We start from the raw sequence: 24,273 nt of genomic DNA on the forward strand, positions 1-24,273 counted from the left end.
TTTTATTCTACAGTAAATTTGATCTCACCAAAGAAAACCTTGCTTATTGGTGTCTCTTTCTTCCTGTCCTAAGGGGGCAGAAGGGGAGGACCATGATTTGAACCTGCAAAAATACACGTTCCCACATTGCTCTTAGAGGCCTCTTTTAGCAGCGATTCCTTTCATTTTATGTTTTAAGGGGACTCTACAGTGGCCACTGTCAATTACCAAACTAAAATTAGATGGATGGCCCAGTGTTAAGAGCCAACCCCCAACTTTTCTGAATTCTCTGTGACAATTCATACAAAGATTTGTGTTTTCATTCTGATAAAAGTGTCAAAAGTGAACATAAACACAGTTTGAATTATTTAGGAAGCAAATGGGAAAGTTGAGCAGAAGTCAACATTTTTGAGTTGTTGGCAGCAGTGAATGAGCTCCAAGTAAGTTAGACCTGGTTGCAGTTCTTACCCTGTCTCTGTATGTGCCTGAAGCATTTAGAATTTTAAAAATTTACAGGTTTTTAAGCTGTATATTGAGAATGAAAACCCTACATTACAGGAAAAATGAATTTAATAATGTCTTGAACTAGTATATGATACATTCATAAAATATTATTTATAATTACTCATTTGTGAAAGAATAATTTTGATTAATTCCACACAGTAACATATTGGCTAGTTACCTACTGACCCTCTCCCTAAGGACTTTTCATAGGTCGATGATACTGTGAGTGTGACAGCTGGAAACTGGTGCTTTTGCAAAAGATCTGCACTATCTAAAAAGCTGCTGAAGCCCAGGACCCACCTAGTGGGACTCTATAAGCAAGGCGTAGACAAATGGATATCCCAAGGAGAATACTACCTTAGCATAACAACAAAAACAGGTAAATCTGGGCAATAAAACAGAGCAAAACAAATAGATTCTGTAAATGTAAAGTGAAAACCAAACCACTCCTGCAATTATAGCACTCATATGATTTATGCCTTTAATTTGTCTAAATCAGTGACCCATGGAGTATTGGCATAAAAATTTCAAATTCAGCAGAAACCTAAATCACTGTAAGGAAACACTGCATTTTTATTAGTTAGCCTTCTTTCATTGACTTCTTCCAAACAAAATGAATCCTTCCTCGAGCGAGGCAAAATGAAGTATTGTACTTACTGAGATATTATTGATCCGTGAGTCTTAGCATCCAATACGTCATAGACACACAGAAGCACTCCTTGCCTGTGAAATCGACAGCTCAGAATTACATTCATGAAGCCTTTGCTTCTGTGGAACGTTAACCCCAAGTTCTAGCCCAGATTATTTGACAGGAAGACACTAAAATAGACAGTGGTAAATTCGGTATAACACAAACATAAACAAAAAAATTAAATAAATCTTCTAGGTAAGCAAGTTAGAGATAGCTCATAGAATCTACAGATGAGATGAACATGTATACTCGAGAAAGCCCAGTAAATGGGGTCAAGCCCTGGGGTCTAGGAGACACAGACTAAGAGATGCAATACAATCCCAAAGGTAGATTCTGATTTTGAATTACATTCATTGATGTTCACATACCTGAGGGGAAAGTTCTGACTGTCCTTTGAGACAGAGGAGGTCATAAAGAAAGAGAGTGTTCCCCACACTGGAGACCCTTGCCAACTTCCAGAAATGATTCAAACCCTGTGAAGCAAAATTTTATTTTAATTCACAGAGACCCATGTGCCCTACAGAGCTGTAAAGGCAATAAATTTGTGTTGTTTTAAGCTACTATTGTGCTTGTGAGAATGGTTATGAAATCAAGAGAATGCTAGAATTGCCATTTTGGAAGTTATTTATTACAACACACATTAGTATCATATTAGAAATTCAACAGGTGCTCAGTGTCATCATAGGTTAAATGCTGTTGCACAAAGATAAACAAAACCTCCAACACAAAATACACTCATTGATAGTTTGGCCAGGTTTTATGGTTAACTACCTCCAGGTTTGATATGTAGATGAGGTTGAAAGGAATGATGAAAAAAGGTGCCAACAGGTTATACTCTCATCTTTATGCCCTCCCTACATGGGGCAGGAGAGAGCTGTATATCCTCCCTGACCCCAGATGAATTCAACACAAAGGAAACATTAGAGATGGATGTCTGTACCTTCTAAGATTGGCTCATAGACATAAAAAAAAAAAAAAGAAGGAAATAAGTCTGGCTTCACGGATGTGATGTGAAAAAGTATCTATCAAAGAGGATTTCTAGGTGGGGTGGAGTGATCCAGAAAGGGGTGGGAGACCAGAAATTTTGGTAGTAGGAAACATGAATGTGGTCAGTTGGAAGGGGTCATCGCTAAATTAGTTCTGGGAGCAGTGATCAGAAGCCACCATGAGAAGGTCTCTGGGAACTGCTGAGGATTATCAAGGAAGGATTCTGCATTGTGGTCCTGTCATTCTCTAGAGGGCTCAACTAGCAGAACAAGGCCTTTTTCTGAGTGAAAGACTTCAGGCTTCAGAATCCCAGCCTGGACCAGGTTATAGAAAAGAATGGGGGAAAGCAGACACCTTGCATACATGACTGATGTCTCTGCTTGAAGTGGGTCTGAAATGAGTGAGCAGAGAAACTTAATGATTGGACTATTATGTACTTAGGATCAGATTCTGTCATAGTGAGGCTGTTCTTGTGACTTGAAAGGGACCACAGAAACTGCAGGACTTGTCCAACTTTTCAGAGCGAGAATCTATTGACAGACAGTGGCAGATGGAGGATGAAGTCTGTCAAATTTGTCTTACAATTGTGTTCATCAAGTCTAACATTTTTTCCTATATTAGTTATCAAAACAACAGAGTGATCTGAAGACCCAAGAAAACAAAATCTAATCCTAGAACAATGCCATTAAAGAAAAATCAGAATCCAGAGTAAGAGTAAATAATCCATATTTACATGTTAACTATTAACCTAGAGGTGAATGTATATAATCATTGTGAATCCAAATAAGAACAAAACAAGGCAAATGTTAGGGAGCAGGTAAGACAAGGAAAGGTACAAACTAAGATAAGAAAAAGTGATCTAGGAGATGAATTTTACACCCAAAGATTTTTTTAAAAATGGTATATTCAGCTATAGAATGCTAAAGAATTTTCCTGAAATGAAAAGACAAACACATCTACATATCCACAGAACACATGAAAACCGTGGATTCTGACCATACTTCATCTCTTGGGTTCCCAGATAGATGAAAATGTACTGGCTCCAGCTGGCCTCAGCCTTTTTCATAATATCTGTATTAGTTCCTTGTCTCAAGATGATAACAAAATACCTGACAAGGACAACTTAAGGAAGGAAGGATCTGCTTTGGCTCAGTTTCAGAAGGCTTAGTCTAACATGGTGGTGAAGGCATGGCAGGATGACTCTCTTATGGTAGGGCTATATAGCAAGGCCCCTCACATTCTGGCCAATCAGGAAGCAAAGACATTAAGACAAGAGCTAGTGGTGAGTGTCATATAAGCACACACACACACCAAACTAAAATATGGAATTCACATATGGGAAAAAACAGGCAGCGTATGTCTTTCTGAGTGTGGCCTATTTCATTTAACATGATGATTTTTCTGTTCTATCAATTTTCCTGTTGGTTTGACAGATGTCTTTAAAATTTTACTTTATTTTTTAGAATTTCATATATGTATACAAAGAAATATGATCAGACCTACCCCTTTTCCCCAAAACCCCTATATATTCTTCATAAACACTTTCTAACTTTGTCATACTCCCCTTCTTATAACTCGTTAAGTCTTGTAAATGCTGCTCATATATGCATAAGTCTGGGGCTACCCACAGAAACATGGGAAACCTACCAGTGCCATAACCTCAAAAAAAAAAAAAAAGATTATTTCTCCCCCAACAATTACCTGCTACCAAAGGGATGAGGCTGGAGTCACCTATGCTGGGATCATGGCTGTCTTAATCTTGTGTAGGTCATATTCAGGTAACCATAGCAGCTCTGAGCTTATCAATGAGGGCCATGTCATATCTAGAAAACAGTACTGTGTAGCACTCCTCTCCATCCACTGGCTCCTCAGTTCTTTCTGCCTTCTCCTCCTCTGTGTTAGCTGAGCCTGAGTGGTGTGTATGTGGGGTTAATGTAGATACCCTGTTTATGATTGAACACTCAGTCCCTTATTCTCAATACTTGGACGAGTTAAGCATCTCAGCATTGACTGTTGTCAATTGCTAAAAGGAAGCTTTTCTGACAAGTTTGAGAACAGCCCAGGTCTGTCAGCACCAGGAGCTGGGCAGCAGATATTTCTTGACTATTCCTGACATGGCAGATTCCAGCTTACACACTGAGCCTTCAAAACCCATCAAGGAATGGTTGTGCCCTGGGGGAGCCCTTTCAATTTGTGGCACATAAAGGAACAAATGCTTTAGGTACCATTTTCTTTGTGGCCTCCCACAACTTCCCTGCCATTGCTCAAAAGTAGGAATTAGGTTCCTTACTGTACCAAAGACTGATTTAGTCAGGAAGTGGGAAGTTTCAGGCAGACATGCTGATGTAGGTACACATCTCCAAGTCAATATGCTGTTCTCATCATTCAGAGGCTAAGGGCAAGTGCAATCAAGCAGACGGCTGAAAGGGTCAGTCCATAATTGGGAGAGGAGTTGGAAGAGAGACCACAGGCACAGCACAAAAAGTGACTTGCCCTGTCGGCCCCTGGAGAGTCTTGGAAGTAAAGCAGCTGCACAGGAGGAGGACTGGCTGGTGGCGCCAGCTGGTGGAACATATTTTATACAGAATGTTACCTGTTGCTTTCCATAGCAATGTCTGCAACATTTCTTAAAAATAGAATAGTAGCAGAAGTCGTCCTATGCATCCCCTGCTTCTTAGCAGCCATGCCTTGTTCTCAGCCACAATGTGTGGAAATGCTTGACTTGAGCTGATAAAGTTTAAAAGGGTCAAGAGCCATAACAGTCAAGAGGACTGCTGACATCTTTGTGTAATTCCATCCTGACAATAGTAATGCAGAGGGCTCTCACTGACTATGGTCATGGAGTTGTCCTATGCTCTGGCCTGAGTCTTCTGTGAGCATAAATCATATATATTTATTGTCTGTGTATATATATATATATTGTCTGTATATGTGTGCATGTTTGTGGGGGGTGGGGTGGAAATGAGTGTGGAGACCAGAGATCAACCAGGGGTATCATGTATCATTCCTTATACAATGCTTATCTTATTTTATGTAGCAGTGTCTCTCACTGGTACCTGGGGCTTGCCAAGTAGTCTAAGATGGCTGGTCAGTGATCCCCAGGGATCTTCCTGTCTGAGCCTCCCCAGCACGAGGATAACAAGTGCATGTATCATGCCAACTCTTTCTGGGAATCTGCCTAAGGTTCTCATGCCTTTTTCAGTAAGCAGTTTACTGACTGGGCTTCCCTTCCTGCATTGTATGTGTTCTTTAAATGTTCCCATTACTGAAGGAGGAGAGAGAAGGTGCTCGATCCTACCTCCATGCCGGGGCATACCAGATCAGTCTATCTCATCCTTCACATTAGTCTCCGTTGCTCACCCTACTTTCTGTTTCACCAGCCTCTATGGTGGCCTCTGTTCTTATGGGTCTACAGTTCTTGTACAATGTTGAAGTTTTTTGCTCATGGTGACGAAAGCTGGATGAGGGGCTGAATCTCCTTATGCTCACTGCAGCAGGAGCCACAGCAGTTCCTGCTTTCAGAGCTTGGATGCACAGGGCTCTGGCTTCCCAATTTCTACCCAGAGCTTCATTCCAAAAGAGCAGAGGGGAGACCTCTGTGCAGCAAGTGACAGGAAAGGATAGAAGCCAGGAAACCAGTCAATGGATGCATTTGGACACTGTTTTCCCATGTGGCTTCTGACAGTGTTGCTGTTCTTTAGGAACTTGAGAACAGCTCAGGCATGCTGCCCTGCCTGTACTGCTCTCCTTCCTTGACTCAATTCCCTTTCTTCTTCACCTCTTTGTCCCTTGGCTTAAACACCACTGATATTCTGAACACATTTCTTTTTATAAATGGGTCCTGCCAATCAACAATTACAGATGGAGCTAGGCCTAGTGGTACAGATATAGAATCACAGGTATTTGGGATCTGAGGCAGAGGGATTGCAAGTTCAAGGCTTGATTGGCCTACAAAGCAAGATTAAGAGCAGTTTGTGCTACTTAGTAAATCCTGCCACTAAATTGGGAAATATCAACATATAGGTTGATGGTAACACACTTGCTTAGAATGTAAAGGACCCTAGGTTCAATCCATAGTACTATATCAAGAGAGAAAGAAGAAAGGAAGGAAACCAAAGAGGAAAAATGGTATAGGTAACTTGATATTTTGGCTACTAAATACCAAAATCATACGAAGTTTATAGCCCTTCCTTTGTGCTGTTGTAGAGACACCAGCTGGGAGGCTTTGACAGCTTGTATTTGTTTCTCATAGTCCCCCAGGCTAGAAATCCAAGTCCAGGATCCCAGGTGATCAGCTTCTTTGAGAGTGCTTACTTGCTTATAGGAAACAAAAGAGAAGGAGAAACACAGAAGGGGTGAGGGGGGAGGCAAGGAAGAAGGGAGCAGAGAGGAGGTGGGGGAGAAAGAATGAATCTCATATCTTTTCTTCTCCTGTCATGGTGGTGGAAGACCATTTGCAGGACCTTACCTCAATCCAGGAAATTCTCAAAGATCCATATCCAGATACCATCCCATTGAGGGTCAGGGCTTTAATATATAAATTCTGTGGGAGCACATTAACTCTATAGCCTAGGACCCTTACAGCACTATTGCAAAGACAGCAGATTTTGTGCAAAACTAGCAAGGATACTCTAATGAACAGAGGAGGCATCAACTTGTCTACAAGATCATAGTGCAGCTGGGGTGAGGATGGAGTGAATGTCTGCAATCTCTTAGGAGAGTTCACTACAAGATGTTCACTTCAGATCAGTGAGCATACCACTGGGTGGGGGGCAAGCTAAATGTTTGTAATGATTGAGACCCCTCAGAACACCCAAACATTGCCATTTCCCCGAATGGAAAGTCTTTGAGAAAAAACAAAACAAAACAAAACAAAACAAAAAACAAAAAAACATCTCACTGGCATATCCCCTTGCGAACAGCCAGGCATTTCCATCAAGTTCTAATGTGGACCTCTTCTGCTGCATTTTCCAAAATGAAAATGGTACCATGAAGGGGAGACTCCTCAGGCATAAGCTCCTCACACAGGATCAGTTCTCAATGGGATGTTTGCAAATTAAAACAAGTTCCCTGAAGCAGAAGCTAACATTCTGCTAGATGAAATGCATGGAGCATATTGGCTGCAGAGGAATCTTTGAAGGACTTTCTGAGGTAGGTAATAATATAACCACATTGCCAATTTCCCTTCCTGTTGAATAACTTAAAATCCTTTCAGAAACCGAGTGAAGCAGAGAGTGAGATCTCTTCACTCTCATCCCCTGTGGCCTAAAGGTGAAAGCTGGCTCTCCCACATCCTGCAGACCCCTCTATCTGGTATCAACAGACTCTTCAACACTAATATTTTTTTTTTTCCTTATTAGCTGATTTAGCTCCAGCCCCAAGATTCCTTTGCTGTAACTTTTCTTTGGCAGCTCATTTCCTGCTAGGAGTTGTTTGTTATGAAAACCGATGGGAAATGAATAATGTATAAATTATAAAAGCTACCCCATTTTACCTCCCTCGTTATGGCCCACTGTGTTTTCAGGAGCATATGTGTTAGTGGGGTGTTTGCAGTATTCATGACATGAACTTCTAATTTATGAGCTCTTAAAGGCACACTAGTCATCAGCATGCTAATTATTAATATTGCACTCTGAGGACTTTTCTCCCCAGCTCTTATTACAGCGGAACAGAATGCTATGAACTAGTATTCGGCCACTTCCCAGACACACGGTTAAGTCAGAATGCAGCATGAGCCTCTGACACTGATGTGTGGATGGTTGTATCAGGAGTTATTTACTACGCGAAATACCAGCCTTGCCAGTTTTTAAATGTTAATGGCTTGATGGTGAAGACAAAAGGTCTATGCTTCCCACCTGGAGATTTTAGAATTTTGCAACCGGCCATAGAAATGCCTCCATGATGTTGTAAATCAATTTCACTTTTCTCTTAATTACCTATAGATGTTTATGAAGTTTCATAAATTTCAAGTAAAAAATATCTGAAATAATGTGTGTGTGTGTGTGTGTGTGTGTGTGTGTGTGTGTGTGATGACTGAGTTGAGACTGCATTTAATATGGTATATTTACTGATTTGTAGTAGGGAGGACAGATTTTCTTTTTGGTTGTATAAAAAGAAAGAACCAAAAATTAAAAATTTAAATAGACTATATAAATTTATTTATTTAAGCCAGATTGCTGAGCCAAATTTGGAGACCACACTGACTCAAGAGTGTGAGTCAGCAAATTAGAAAGATTGCCTAGGGCCCAGGTTATCCTGTGAGATGCCAACTGACTGTCTATCAAGGTTTTAGTTTATATCTTAGGCTTTATTTATTGTATTTGAAATTTAAAAATTTTTAACTCGAGTGCTGAGGCTATGTCTCAGTAGGTAAAGGTACTTACTGTGAAAGTATGAGGACTTGAGTTCGAATCCCCACAATCCATGTAAAGTCAAGCACTCTAGCACAGGTTTGTAATGTCAATGTGGCCATAGGAAGATGAAACACTTGTAGGCTGACTAGTTAGGGGTATATGGCCAAAAACAAACTGTGAACCTGATTCAAACAAGGTAGAAGGTAAGGATCAACACTACAGCTTTTCTTCTGACCACTGTATGTATGTGCCCTCATTCACATATATGCATACATATATGTGTGCTTGATTGTATATACACATACAAAGATAACAAAATACATAATATTTGACTTTGTATTTGGATAGTATTTTGGATAACTTCCCTTAATTATACATTAATTCTAGTATTTTATATATTTAATTTAATTTTTAGTCTTTTTGAGACTTTCATTACATAAGCACTGCATTTAAATCAGTCAACCCTTCCCTCTTCCCCCTCCAATTCCTCACATGTCCACTATCGCTTCTTTTCAAATTCATTGTCTCTTCTAGAATTAATATTGTGGCGTTCTGCATTCACATGCACACACACACACACACACACAACCTACTGAGTGCATTTAGTGTTGTTTACATGTGCGTGTGTTTAGGTCTGATCACTGGGGATTGGATAATCTATCAGGGCACTCAGCCTTTAAGAAGATGGATTCTCCCTCTGAGCAGCCATTGGTTTCCTGTAGTCCTTTATCTAGGGGTTCAGCTGTCTGAAATTTCACCAACAGCAAGTTGACTATTGGTGTCATTGTGTAAGCCTCAGGCAACTGTGTTGTTGAGATTTCATGAGTGTGGCCTCTCTGCCTATACAGAAGACACAATATCTCAGCAGGCTTGCTGATCTTCTGACTCCTACAAACTTTGTGCATAAGGATCCCAAGTTAGACATTATATTGGCTTAGGAAACAGTAGTAGGTTCTCCTCTAAGATCCATGACCTCTCCAGGTCTTAGGTGTGAATTTCTTCCCACTAAAGTTTTCATTTTCTGTCTTTTGTGAATAAAGCAGCGATGAACATGAATGAGCAAGTATCCCTGTGGTAGATACAGAGTGATAGCTGATCATATGGTAGATCTGTTTCTAGTTTTTTTGGGGAACTCCAACACTGATTTCTGTAGTGGCTGCACCAGAATGTGCTTCTATCAGTAGTGAGTGAAAGTCTCCTGTCCATCACATCCAAACCAGTACTTGTAATCGTATTACTCATTCTGACTGGGCTAAGATGAAATCTCAAAGTAATTTTAATTTACATTTCCTTGATGTCTAAGAATATTAAAAACTCTTTCTCAGTTATTTGCATTTTATTTTTTGAGAAGTATGTTTAGTTCTATACTCTATTATAAAATGTATAGTTTGTTTTCTTGATGTTTAGTTTTTTAAAGCAAAATCTTGAAAATATTTTAATTATAATTTTATAAATAAAAGAAATTTCCCCCTCTTTTATTAAAAATGGACTCTTTTCTCATACGATATATCTTGATTATAGTTTACTCTTGCTCTCCTCCTCCTGGTTCCCCCTACCTCCTCTCCCACCTGGATCTACTCCCTAGATTTTCAAAGAAGAGTTAACACCAATACTCTTCAAATTATTCCCCAAAATACAAACAGAAGGAACACTGCCCAACTTGTTTTCCAAGGCCACAGTTACCCTGATACCAGAACCACATAAAGACCCAAAAAAGAAAGAGAATTACAGATCAATTTCCTTTATGAGCATAGACGTAAAAATACTCAATAAAATACTTTAAACCAAATCCAAGAACACATCAAAAAGATCATCCACCATGATCAAGTAGACTTCATCCCAGACATGCAGGGATTGTTCAGTATACAAAAATCAATAAATATAATCCACCATATAAACAAACTGGAAGAAAATTTTTTAAAAATTGTGATCATCTTAGTAGATACAGAAAAGGCCTTTGACAAAATCCAACACCCCTTCATGATAAAAGTCACAGAGAGACTAGGGATACAAGGAATATACCTAAACATAATAAAGTCAGTTTACAGCAAGTCCATAGTCAACATCAATTTTTCTTTCTTTTCTTTTTCCACTTTCTTTCCCTCCCTCCTTCCCTTCCTCCTCCACTCTTTCTCTCCACTGCCCCGCTTGTAGTTTTTTGTATATTCTGTCAGATACTAACTCTGCCAGATGTGTATCTGGTAAAGACTTCTTCCCATTCTATAGGCTTCCTCTAGGTACACTTTAGTGATTTTTTTTTTTTCCTGTACAAAAGCTTTATAGTTTCACAAGGTCCCATTGTTAATTTTTTGGTCTTATTATCTGAGCTACAGAGCCTGTTTAGAAAGTTCTTTCCCGTGCAAATGAGTTCAAGTGTATTCCTGACTTTCTCCTCTATCAGACTTTGTGTGGAACTTCTTGGTCTATTTGAAGTTGAGTTTTCTACAGGGTGGGAGATAAGATCCAGTTTTATTCTTTGACATACAGCTGTCTAGTTTGGTGAGCAGCATTTGTTGAAATTTTGGTTCTCCAATGTATATGTATTGTTGGCTTCTTAGTCAAAAAGCAGAGAGCTGTAGGAGTATGGCCTTTTATGTGGGTCTTCAGTTATATTACATTCATCAATGTGTCTGATTTTATGTCACTATGATGCCCTTTTTATTACTATAGTTATGTTACACAGCTTGAAATCTGGGATGGTTTTAGCACATTTTTGTTGCAGTTGTTAAGAACTGTTTTGGTTATCCTGGATCTTTTGCATTTACATATGAAATTTAACATTTTTTTCTTTGAATAATTAAATTGGAATTTTGATGGGGATTGTATTGAATTTTATAGATTGTTTTTAGCAGGATGAGTCATTTTATAATATTAATACTACCAATTTGTGAGCATGAAAGGTCTTTCTACATTCTGGTTTTTCTTTATTGTCTTAATGTTTTTATTGTGTGTGTCTTTCATTTCCTTAGGTAGATTTATTCCTAGATATTTATTTTTGAAGCTATTGTGAATGATATTGTTTCCTTGATTTATTTATTTGTTTATTTATTTATTGTTTGTATGTAGGAAGGCTACTGAGTTTTCTGTGTGAATTTTGTATCTAGCTACTTAGCTGATTTTTTAAAATCAGCTTCAGGAGTAGAGTCTTTGGGGTCTTTTATGTATAGAATTAAACCATCTGAAAATAAGGTTGCTTTGGCTTCTCCCTTTCCTGTTGGTGGAAGCACCTGCGTCTACTTGACTTGTCTTATTTGCTCTAGCTAAGAATTCAAATGCCATGTTGAACACGTTTTGCTCCTGGTTTTACTGTCTATGCTCTGAGTGATTCTCTGTTTAGCCACATGGCTGCAGGCCTGCTGTGTACTGCCTTTTTAAGGTTGAGAAATGTTCCCTGTATCCCTAGATTCTCTCAGACCATTGGTTCTCAAACTTCCTAATGCTGCAACCTTTCAGTACAGTTCCTCATGCTGTGGTGACCCCTGACCATGAAATTATTTCATTGCTACTTCATAGCTGTAATTTTGCTATTGTGATGAATTATAGTGTAAATATCTAATATGAGACCACTGCTTCAGACTTTTGTAATGAAGTGAAGTTGGACATTGCCAAAAGCCCTTTAGGCATCTAATGAGAAGATCATGTAGTTTCTGTCCATTAGTCTGCTTTATGTGGGGATCATATTAACTGATTTATGTATATTGAACCATCCCTGTATCTCTGGGATAAAGGCAACATCATCTTGGTGAATAATCTTTTTGATGTGTTCTTGAATCTGGTTTATAATTATCTTATTGAAAAATTTTACATCTCTGATCATCAGAGATATTGGCCTGTGATTTTCCTTGTTGTTGTTGGGACTTTTGTTCTTGATATCAGGGTGATTGCTAGCTTTGTAAAAAGTATTTAAAAATATTCCTTTATTTGTTTTATTTTACTGAATAATTTGAGGAGTATGGATGCTAGTTTTTCTTTGAAGATATGGTAGATTTCTGTGTTGGGTCCATCTGGTTCTGAACTATTTTTAGAAGGAAGATTTTTAAAATCATATCTTGTTGGATGATATAAGTCTATTTAAACTATTTTTTCTTAATTTACTTTTGCTAGACCACATGTATCTATAGATTTATCCATTTCTTTCAGATCTTGTGGTTTGATAGACTATAGATTTTTAAAGCATGTACTTATGATTCTCTTAATTTCCTCATTGCAGGTTGTAATGTCCCCCATTTCATCTCAAATTTCATTATTTGTATCTCTCTCTTTTGGTTAATTAAGCTAAAGTTTCTTCAAAGAGCAACTCTTAGTTTCATTGCTTTTTTGTAATTTTTATGGTTTGTATTTCATTCATTTTAGTCCAAAATTTGATTATATCTTCCTGTTTTCTTCTTCCAGTGTTGTTTGTTCTTATTTTCCAAGGAGTTCAAGTATATCATTAAGTTATTACTTTATGATCTTCATTTTTTTGGGTGTAGGCACTCATTGGTATAAACTTTCTGCTCAACGTTGCCTTTGTTTTGATCCATCAGTTTTAATATGTTATATTTCCATTTCATTCAATTTTAGAAATTTATATTTTCCCTCTTACTTTCTTCCTAGACACAGTTGTCATTCAGTAATGTTTTGTTTAGTTCCTATGACTCTGTGTATTTCCTATAGTTTTTATTGCCATTGATATCCATTCTTTTCCCCATTGAGTTCAGCTAGAATGCAGGGATATTATTTTAATGTTGTTGTGCTTTTTGAGACTTGCTTGTGTTGTAATAAGTAGTTGAAGAAAGTTCCATGGGCTACTGAAAAGAATTTGTACTCATTAGTGTCTGATGGACTATCTTGTAAACATCTATTAGACCCCTTTGATTTATGGTGTTATTTAATGCCAGAGTTTCTCCCTTTATTTATTTTTTTCTTGATGGCCTGTCTATTAATGAGAATGTGCTATAGAAATCACCCATGATCACTGTGATGGGAGCCAATCTAGGTTTCTAACTACAATATTGCATCTTTCATGTAATTGGGTGTTCCTGTTTGGTGGCTATATGTTTAGAGTTGTTATATTCTGTTGCTGTATTTTTTACCTTTAATGAGTACAAAATTTGTCTTCTTATCTCTTCTGACTAGTTTTGGTTGGTAGCCTATTTTGTCAGATATTAGAATAGCTAGATTTTCTGGTTTCTTAGTTCCAATTTCTTCAAATAACTTGTTCCTATCATCCTAAGATGTTTTCTATCATTGATGGGGAGGTGTTTAAGCACCAGAGCCCTCCAACATTTATTAGGAGCCATCACAATGAAATTTGTAATTCTGGGAGAAGACAAGTTATTTTGAGGTGTGTGTGTGTGTGTGTGTGTGTGTGTGTGTGTGTGTGTGTGTGTATGTGTTGTGGCATATTAGTTAACTATGTAAAGATGTGTTGCATTTGATTACCTTTCCTACCTAAGGCACCTGCTTGTTCTAATAAAAAGCTTAACATCCAGAAGCTAAGCAGGAGGCATAGGTGGGACTTTCTGGCAGAGAGAGTAGGCAGGAGGAAGACTCTAGGCTTGACAGAGACCGAGGGAGACAGAAGGAGAGAGGCAAATGCCAGGGAAACACCAAGGGCCAGCCAACTAGTCAGATACAGAGGAAGCAGGAAAGTAGAGAATACACAATGGAAGCAAGGTAAAAAGCCCCAAGGCAAAACGTAGATAAATGGAAACAGGTTAAATTAAGTTAAAAGAGCTAGTGCCACAAACCTAAGCTAAAGGTGAACATTCATAATTAATAAGAGTCCATGTCCTTATTTGGGAGCTGGTTAGCAGTCCAAAAAAAAAAAAAAAAATTCCAGCTACGTGTGTGTGTGTGTGTGTGTGTGTGTGTGTGTGTGTGTGTGTGTTGTTGTTGTTATCTTTATGTTGGAATTTGCAAAAACTAACATCTGACATCTGGAGTTTTTTGGTTTAGATTTTCTTCTTTCTTTTTGTTCAAGTCATCTTTCTTTCAGTATGGGTGTTCAAAATTAAGCTAATTCATTGCAAAGTAGAACATCAATTTATTCTGTTTGTCTGCTAGTTAGGGGCTTCTATCTATGATTTTTTTGTTGCTCTACTCTGTTGCCTTCAGTGGCTTGGTCAAGAAAGAAGCTTGGGAGAATTTTCCCCTTTCAATGTAGATTGCTCCTAAGTCTCAAGGCCAGATAAGACAACTGGAATATCAGAGGGATAGTGTGGGCTGAGCAGGAGGTGGCAGTCCCTAGAAAGTACCCATAGGACTTTAGGGTGAAAAGAACAAAGAAGGACTGAAAGAGGAGCAGAGGTACCCTTGTATGATCTCTTTAATATATGCTTGTAGTCAAAAGTTTTCTCCGGCTCCATGGTCATGAAGCCACTTATAAAATAATCACTCAGAGGCTTAATATTATTTACAAGCTGTATGGCCTATGGCAGGCCTCTTGCTAACTAGCTCTTATATCTTAAATTAACCCATTTCTATTAATTGGTGTTTTGCCACATGTTTGGCTTTACTGGTCTGTTGGTATGTTGCTCCTTGGACAGCAGGCTAGCATCTCTCCAGATTCTGCCTTTCTCTTTCCTGTCTCTCTCCTTGGATTTCCTGCCTGCCTCTAAACTGCCTTACCATAGGCCAAAGCAGCTTATTTATTAACCAATGGGAACAACATATATTCATAGTGTACAGAAAGATATCCCCCAGCATATGCTGATATTCAGTTTGTCAGTATTTTATTGAAAACATTTTCATCTTTGTTTATCAAGGATATTGGCCTACAGTTTTCCTTTTTTGTTTCCGTGTGTGTGTGTGTGTGTGTGTGTGTGTGTGTGTGTGTTAGGGTGATACTGGCTTTGTAGAGGAGTTTGGAAGTCCTCCTTCTGTTTCTATTGTTTTTAATTATTTAAGAAGTGTTGGTTTCAGTAATTTTTTGAAAGTTGAATTCTGCTGTGAATCCATTTGGACATGAGATTTTTATTTATCCAGATGGCTTTTTATTTCTGTTTCAATCTATTTGTTTTAGTCTAAGTTGTTGATCTGTTTAGTGGTTCAGATGAATCTAAAAATTTGGCAATTTCTTTTAAATTTCCAACTTAATAGCATTTTAAAAGTATTCTTTTATAATATTCAGAATTTCTTTGGTGTTTATTATAATGTATCCATGGTTGTATCTGATTTTATTTATTTGCATCTCTGCATCTCCTTCTGTCTTTCTTTTGGTTAATTTGGATAAGGGTCTATTGATCTTATTTACCCTTTCAAAGAACCAGCTCTTAGATTTGTGTTTTTGTATTGATTTTTTTATTGTTGTTGGTAAGTGAAAATGTTGTTTTTTATCTCATTAATTTCTGCCTTGATTTTTATTATTTCTTCACATCTACTGGATTTTTTTTATTGTTCTCCAAATTCTTGAATTGCATCATTAGTTCATTTATTTGTGCTCTTTCTGGTTTTTCAATGTGGCCATTTAGCACCATAAATTTCCCTCTTAGCACCGAGTTTTAATGTGTCTTGGAGGTTTTGTTGAAGTTTCATTTTTCCATTATTTAAATTATTTTCTTGATTTCTTCTTTGATCCTGTTATCATTCAGTATTAAATGTCCATAAAGTCATGCAATTTCCAGAGATTATTTTGCTATTGATTTCACACTTTATTGCACTGTGGTTAGATGGGATACATGGAGTTATTTCAGTGGGGTTGCCCCATGTCTTGGTCTAGTAGTATGTTCTTTATTAAATTGCATGTGTCAGAGTTCATTGCAAATATTTTTAGGTTTATAATGTCTTCTTGCTTAATTGTTACTAATCTAAAATTTTAGACTAGTCATAAAATCTTTTTTTTTTTTTTGATACAGGGCTTCTTTGTATGTAATAGTCCTAGCTGTCCTGGTAGACCAGGTTGGCTCAAACTCACTAAGATCTCCCTGCCTCTGCCTCCTAACTGTGGGGATTAAAGAGATGCATCACCACTGCCCAGCTGCCACAAAATCTTTATTGTAGAATATGGCTCAAAATTATTCATGAGTTATTTCTATAGTTTATATGTATTATATGTATTTTTATTCATATTATTTGTTGATGGTACTGCCAAATATAATAGAAATAATCACCTATATTGCTTTATATGAAAAGTTACAAGCTGTCCTTACCTTGTGATTTTTGGAGAGCTAGGGAAATGTATTAACTTATCAAAGTAGAATAGAGAGACTAGATAGACATTACTGTAACTAAAATATTCAAGTTGATATTTTCATTAGTATCTTGAAAAATACATTTTAATAGTAATTGAGTTATAAACCAATAAATTAGCAAAATAACAGTAATATCAGAAGATAAATTTCTAACTGCCCACATTACAAAGAAATCTAAAATAGACATAGTTTATTCATTACTGTTATCAAAGTTAATTATTCTATCTTTGGTATATTTGTTTCTAGTCTTTACATATAATTGATGTTTTTAATAGTGCAATATTAGATTTTTGTCCTAGTATTCAATTTTATGTTATTCTTATGCTATAAGTATTTTCTCATATAATTTCAAGGTCTTCATATATAACAAAGATAACCATAGAAAAGGGCTGTAATAGAAGACTCAGAAATTAAGAATGCTTACTGATCTTGCAAAGGACCTGAATTCAGTCAGCAGCACACATGTTGGGTAGTTCACAATCATGAGTATACTCCAGCTCCCGGGGACTCTGCACACTTCTCCTCTCCAAGGGCATCTATACAGATGTGCACATGCACACACAGGGATACACAGATGCACAAGAGTTGGAAGTAAACAAATTTTTAAAAGCAGAAGATAACATGGTAGAGTGTCGAGAATGTTTTGTAATTCTGAAAAACAACCGCCTAAAAAGATTCATGTCTAGAATTGGCACTTGCGTGCTGTGATTAGTAAAATGTCTCCACATGCCTCTCTCCCAGTTTCTAAGTGAGGATTTGTTGAAGTTGTTTTGGGAGTATTTTGTGTGTTCTCTAGAGCATGTGTTCTAAGTGCAGATTAAAGCCACGTGTAACAGGAAACTGGGTGTCAGATGTAGTAGGAATCTTAAAGGTACTTGTTAATAAAAACAAACCTGAGGCCAGTTATTGTGGTGAATGCTGGAAGATCAGAGAAGCAGAACAAGCCACAGCTATCTGACCTTGCTAGTTCCTCAGCTGGTCTTGTTTCTTCAGACTGCAAGCTTCTGAGTCCTCCTCCACATGAATCTCAGCTGAACTGTGTTGCTCCAAAGCCTGACCGCTTAGCCAACCAAATGCTTAACTAACTACATGCTTTTCTTCTTTAGTTCCTGATCCTCACGCCTTATATACCTTTTTCTTTCTGCCCCCACTCCCTGAGATTAAAGGTTAGGTTTCTGGGATTAAAGGCGTGGGTCACCATGCTTAGCTGTTTCTAAAGTGGCCTTGAACTCAGAAATCTGGCTAGCTCTGCCTCCCAAGTGCTGGGATTAAAGGTGTGTACCACCACCACCCAACTTCTGCTATAGCTTGCTCTGACCCATTTTCTAGCCACCATTTCTGGCTCTGTTCTAGTGGCTGTCTGTTCTCTGACCCCAGATATTTTTATTTCGGGGAACACACAATATTTCAGGGAACGCAGTACCCACCGCAGCCACGATAGGGTATCAGTTAGAAAACAGTTGCAACAGCAGTAAATAGTGCAGAAGTGTAATGCTGATGACACTGAGAAAGAATGCAGTCACCTGAGAAGACAGTTTAGTCTTTTAAAACTAAAAGCCAAGTAGTTAGCTGTCAAAGAACTTAGTGACTGTTTTCTTGGGTATTTATCTCAGAGCAACAAAAATCTATCTTTCTCAATAAATAAGTAAACAAAATCACAGAAAAACGAACAAAAAAATTCAGACTGTATATAAATGTATTACAGCTCACTTCAGTGGGATAATGACCATACAAATATGGTATAACTACTTTATAGAATATAATCCAATATTAAGAATGAAATAATACTTACATATGTTACAACTTAGACAAATTCCTAAATGATTATATTATTGAGAAAGGTCAATACTAGCATATAATATACAATATAGTTCTACTTATGCTGTATTCTGGAATATCAAAATTATAGAAATTAAATAGAAACTAAGGCTTTCCAGGGGCTAAGGTCATGGGTTAACACGAGGCTAAGAACATGATAGAAGGAAAGGGGGTGAGTGTGTTAGCAGAAGGACAATCAAAGGTATCCTTGTAGTGAAGGGTCTATGGGTTGAGTTCAGGGGTAGACACAGTGAGCCTATGCTTATGATAAAATTTTACCACACACATACATGAACACTGATGGACATGCACAGAAGTGAATTGGCAAAATTCTAATTAGATCATAATTTTATTGGTTGCTATATAGCATAGTTTTTTTTCCAAAATGTCACCATTGGGAAAATTAAGTGAAGTATATATGCTGAGTCTGTGTTTATTACTTCTGTGACTCCATAGGAGTTTTTATTTATTTCAATAATGTTTTAATTGGGGAATTGTGCCAGTGATGACTGATAAACGAATGTGTTGATGGCTATTATGTTTACAGCTTACTTTGTAAATTGTTCTAGCCTTCATGACCAGTTTAAAAGAGCAGACATCATGCGGGGAAGGAGAAGTTGGAGTCCTTAGACAGGTAGTTTGGAAATGTGAAAGCAATAGCTATGCTGTAGTCAAAACTCTGAATATGAACGCTCTGCAAATCCCTAGCTGAACACACATTACATATGCATTGAGTAGATGCCCCAGAGCAAGATGAACGGGAAACTAGGAGTCAAGTAGGACTCTTTAAGTACTCTAAAATTCACAACTGCTGCCGGTGAGGTTAAGACTTTGGTGCAGTTTTTAAAAGCATGTGCTTAATCACCTCAGTTCATCTGGAACTATAGGAGGTGTGAACTTGAGACTCAAACACGACTGGAAATATAAAAGAGAATGCACAGACACAACCATAGAATGACACAGACTCTGAGGAGTAAAATTTGAATGTAAAATTTTGCCAGATTGCTGGCCTCACCTACTCAACAGACTGAAGAATGAAAAATCAAAAACAAAACCAGAATCAAATTTAAACAAACAAACAAACAAAAAACCTGGTAGCCAAGCATGCGATAATTAGTGCAATTATTTTGCAACTAAAATTAAATATAGGGCCGGTGAGAAGGATGAGCACTTAGAAGTTCTTACTGCTCTTTCAGAGGATTGTTCAGAATTCACATCAACTAGTTTACGACTTACCTGTAACTCTATTTACAGGGGATTTGACATCTTCTTCGACCCTCAAGGGCACTCCCACAGATGTGGTACACACAAATACAGACACACAAAATAAACTAATGAATAAACAAATAATCCTAAAAAGAAAGTTAAATAAACTTAAAAGACAATAATCTAGAAAATTGGTAGCCAGCAGATTACTAGTATAAGAAATGCTGGAGAAATTTCTTTAAGTTCCAGGGAAGCCTTACAATATTGTAACATGGGCATGCAGACAGAAATGAGAAGCATTTGAAAAGATGAATACATGTATATATAAACATATATATATATATATATATATATATATATATATATATATAACTTACATATTAATATTTCTCCTTAATTTTTTTAAATATAAGATATCCTAGAATTCAGATATGATATAAATTGTGAAAATATAGAACTGTATTATTTCACAATTGTGACAATTTAGTCTAAAAAATCAGTATTAAATGTAAACAAATTCTCATGCATTTGAGGTAACAACACATGCTGCTACCCCATAAGCAACCTCTGAAAAGGAAATTCAAAGAAATGTAGTTAAAAGCTCATGGGGTTAAACTGACATCCTAAGATGCTAAGAAGGAGGACATGGAAGGAGGAAAAGGGCAGCAAAAGAGGGATGGAAAAAATAGAAAACACAGAGCACAATGGCAGATCAGAGTCTTGGCACACAGCAATCACACTAAGTATAAATGGGATAAATATTGGAAGTCAAATATTAGATCGGACTATTTGTAAGAGCTGAAGGAAAAAGACACAGGGATCCTGGAAGGAAGTGATGAAAGACTGGAAGACAAGTGTGTAGGTATGAGTGGTCACTGTGGCATGTGAGAAGTGTCTTTTCCCACTCAAGTATAGTTCAAAGGCAGAGCTAACCTTACTGGCCATCTTTGATCTCAAGATACTATTGGGGTAAGTATGCATCCACCTGGCCCTTCTACTCTGTCCAAGTGACAGAGTTTCAGAAAGCCTGTCTCTATACTGTCCCTAGTGTTTGCATGGTGATCTCGATGACTGGATGTTGCATAATGGATAGAGCCCAACCCTACCATGCATCCTAGAAGTCACACTAACTCACATATCCTGCCTCACTACCTGAGACTAGTCTTTAAAGATGGTGTATCACCTCCTTTCTTCTTTGTGGTGAAAGTAGAGTTGTATTTTATCTCCCTTGTTCATGTCTATGAACTCATGAAAATACAAATGCCCTGGGATTCTTAACAAAAAGGAGGAAAGAACTGCAGTGTACTGGAGGTGAGAAAAGTATTCCCAGACTGAGAGTGACACAAAAGAGGCCTTTATGGTAAACTATTCTAAATAAGAGGAATGGATTCCACACACTCCACAAAACATGAACAAGAAACAAAATACCAAGTAAAATTATAGAATTTTTAGAACTAGAAATTTGGAACTATTGTGGCTTGGAGCCGCACCACCCCAACAGGCTCCTGTTTTGAACAGTGGCCACCAGCTGGTGGCATTTAGGCAGGTTACAGAACCTTTGGGGCATGGAGCCTAGCTGACCAATGTTGGCCACTTTGGGCATGCTCTAAAGATTATATGCTTTTCCAGCTTCAGTGTAACCTGCTTCCTGCTCTGACTATTGTGTGGGAAGCCCCTGCCATGGGCTCCCATTGCTACAATTGAAGCTCTTCCCATTGGCATGTCTTCCTCACTATCATGGGATGTATCTGCTGAAACCATGAGCCATGATCAATCCTTCATCTTTTAAGTCACTTCTGTCAGGTAAAAATTCCATGTGTAAACTTTTGGTTGTCATGACAAGGTCCTATGGCTAGGTGTTATCATTACTATGGTTACACTGAGGCAAATCATCATGGTGAGAGGAGCATGAGGAGGTAGGAGCCATTCTACTCATGCCAGAAAGAAGAGAGACAGATAGAGACAGACAGAGACAGAGACAGAGTGACAGAGACAGAGAGAGACAGAATGAGGAAATTACTGGGGACAGCATGTAGTTTTCAAAGCTACATTCCCAATGACTTGCTTCATCTAATTAGATCTTACAAAGTTTCCTCTCAATATCCCATTAAGGTAGAAATTACTAAGAGACTTAGTTCATCAGTGAAGTTGAAGCACTGATCTGATCATGTCCCCAGGCCTCATCTCTGATGCTGTACCAGAGGCCATGACTTTAATGCATGAGTGTTTGGGAGACTTTTTCATATTCAAACCAAAACATTAGTTGATATGAGTGATCCTGCTTTACTATCAGGATGTCCTTATGATCTCTTCTAGGATCTGAACCGGGCTCACCCTAAGGGGTCTGAATTTTGCTCTGCTTTTCTGCATCCCTTGTGGTTTGATGGATCTGTTGGGGGGAAATCCCACAAGTAGACAGAGCTAGGCCTTCTGGCTTCACTGTCATTCTCAAGACATAAGAATTGTTCCTAATTACTTCAGCAGTTAGGCCCGTAGTCATCCAACCTTTTAACTATGTGACACTACCTAGATCCAGAAGCACTTTGATGTTTTCTGTTTTACTTTTTCAGCAGCACACTAAATCAATTCCTTTTCTGATTTGCAGATAGAAACCACAGAGTTAAAAATACCAAGATGTGGCCTTGGTGGGCACGGGCTTGTGAAGGGTGTTAGGTCAGGTGCTTTCCTTTGGTTCCTATGGTGATGAGGGACGTTCCTTCTCCTCCTCTTAACCCCATTCTCCCACACACAGAACACATTGGAAGCAAACAAGGCAACCTGGGAAATGCTTCTAGGAGAAACAGAGGCCGAAAAAGGTAAGTCTCAAGTCCATGTCCAGGATGAACAGAGTCAAGCAGGTAAGCAGCAACTGTCTGGGGCCTGAGGTGGGACTACCAACAATCACAGGAGGACACACATGATGGTTTAGAAGACGAAGTGCTTTCAGGCAAGCCTTAGCTCCTCCTAAGTGATTTTTCTCCCAGCACGTTTCTTCCTCATTGTCTGCGGCATGTGTGTGGATACAATTTTAGTAAGTCTGGTGTGATGTAAAGTGGCAATTGCTTAGGGTAGCACTGTTCAGCCCGCACCACTGGAATTTTTCTTTATGCATTCACATCTCAATTTTTACTATTAATTGAAAACATATCAAATGCAGATTTTTTTGTTCACATCAAGAATATGGCTGTTTATCATGTAAGTGACAACTTAGGATTTTACTTTAGTGATGTGCCATAGCTTATCTGCCTCATTCTCTATTGATGGATATTTAGTTATTTTCAGAGTATTTTTCTCATTTAAACCACTATTCATAATGCATATGTGTTACATTGTTTATCTTTATAATCATTATTATAAAGGGTTAATTTTTTCTGTCCAAATTACTAATTGGAACATTTTGAACATATTTAATAGTGATAGGTACTTACTGTCAAATGTTCCTTGAATGGTTGAAAATGTATGTAAAGTAACAGGTATTTGTTTCCTACATCCTTATCAACACTTCATATTATCAGTGTTCTGCTGTCCTTCCCAGTGTGGCTGAGGCATGATCACATATTGCTCTCATTGTGGTCTGTATTTCTTTAGTTTCAATAATTAGAATTCCTAGTGTAAATAGCTGGCCAAGGTGAAATGGTATCTAAGTATATCTCATTTCTGGAAATTACAATATTGTTTGCCTTGACATTTGTTATGCAGATTAAATGAAATGAGAGGTGTGAACTGTTTAGCACAGCATTGACACATAGCCCACACAGAAGGCAGTGTTTATTAGCACGTGTGGAACTGAGCCTTTTCTACAGAGGGATGCACATGAAGCCAGAGGTCAGGCATTTCTACCAGGCTAATGGAACTTGCTCTCAGAAAGCAAATCACCCTGTATTCCTTTGGCTGGCTCTCTCTTTCCCAGTCACACCATTGCTGTGGATATTGCTCTGTGTAAATAAAGTTCTGATTGGCCAGTGGCCAGGCAGGAAGTATAGGCGAGACAAGAGAGAAGAGAATTCTGGGAAGTAGAAGGTTGGAGAGAGACACCGCCAGCCGCCACCATGAGAAGCAACATGTAAAGACACTGGTAAGCCACGAGCCATGTGGCAAAGTATAGATTAACAGAAATGGGTTAATTTAAGATAGAAGAAGTAGATAACAAGCAGCCTGCCACGGCCATACAGTTTATAAGCAATATAAGTTTCTGTGTGCTTTCTTGGTTGGGTCTGAGCGACTGTGAGACTGGCGGGTAAGAGAGATTTGTCCTGACTGGGCCAGGCAGGAAAACTCTAGCTACAAATGGCGCCCAACGTGGGGCAAGAATTTCCACCTAAAACCTGAGAAAAAAGATTCTAAAACAAAGCTAAAAAGAACTTCCTAGTTGTCTTTCTCAAGGTAGCGGCAGCCTGCCGGTTTGAGCTGCTATGGCGGGTTCCTGGCGTGTGCGTCTGACCTGCAGTGTAGCGGGAATGAGGAATCTACAAGCGGCACTTTACTCTGCTGCATGGTGGATTTAGCCTTTGCTAGTTAAAAAATAAAATAAAATAAAATAAAATAAAGGGTTTCTGGGCTA

General features: G+C 38.1%; 1 long non-coding RNA gene across 1 annotated transcript; it reads right to left on the minus strand.

Annotated features, from left to right (window-relative positions):
• Window positions 1–1,140: 1,140 nt before the first annotated feature.
• On the minus strand, window positions 1,141–19,817 carry LOC118579425. The gene is made up of 4 exons (XR_004944472.1): window positions 19,743–19,817; window positions 17,113–17,224; window positions 1,543–1,647; window positions 1,141–1,206 (listed from the first exon to the last, which is right to left on the minus strand). It is a non-coding gene; the product is annotated as an uncharacterized LOC118579425 (long non-coding RNA).
• Between the last annotated feature and the right edge of the window lie 4,456 nt (window positions 19,818–24,273).

The sequence above is a fragment of the Onychomys torridus genome, chromosome 3, assembly GCF_903995425.1.
Source record: "Onychomys torridus chromosome 3, mOncTor1.1, whole genome shotgun sequence".
Classification (NCBI taxonomy): Eukaryota; Metazoa; Chordata; class Mammalia; order Rodentia; family Cricetidae; genus Onychomys; species Onychomys torridus.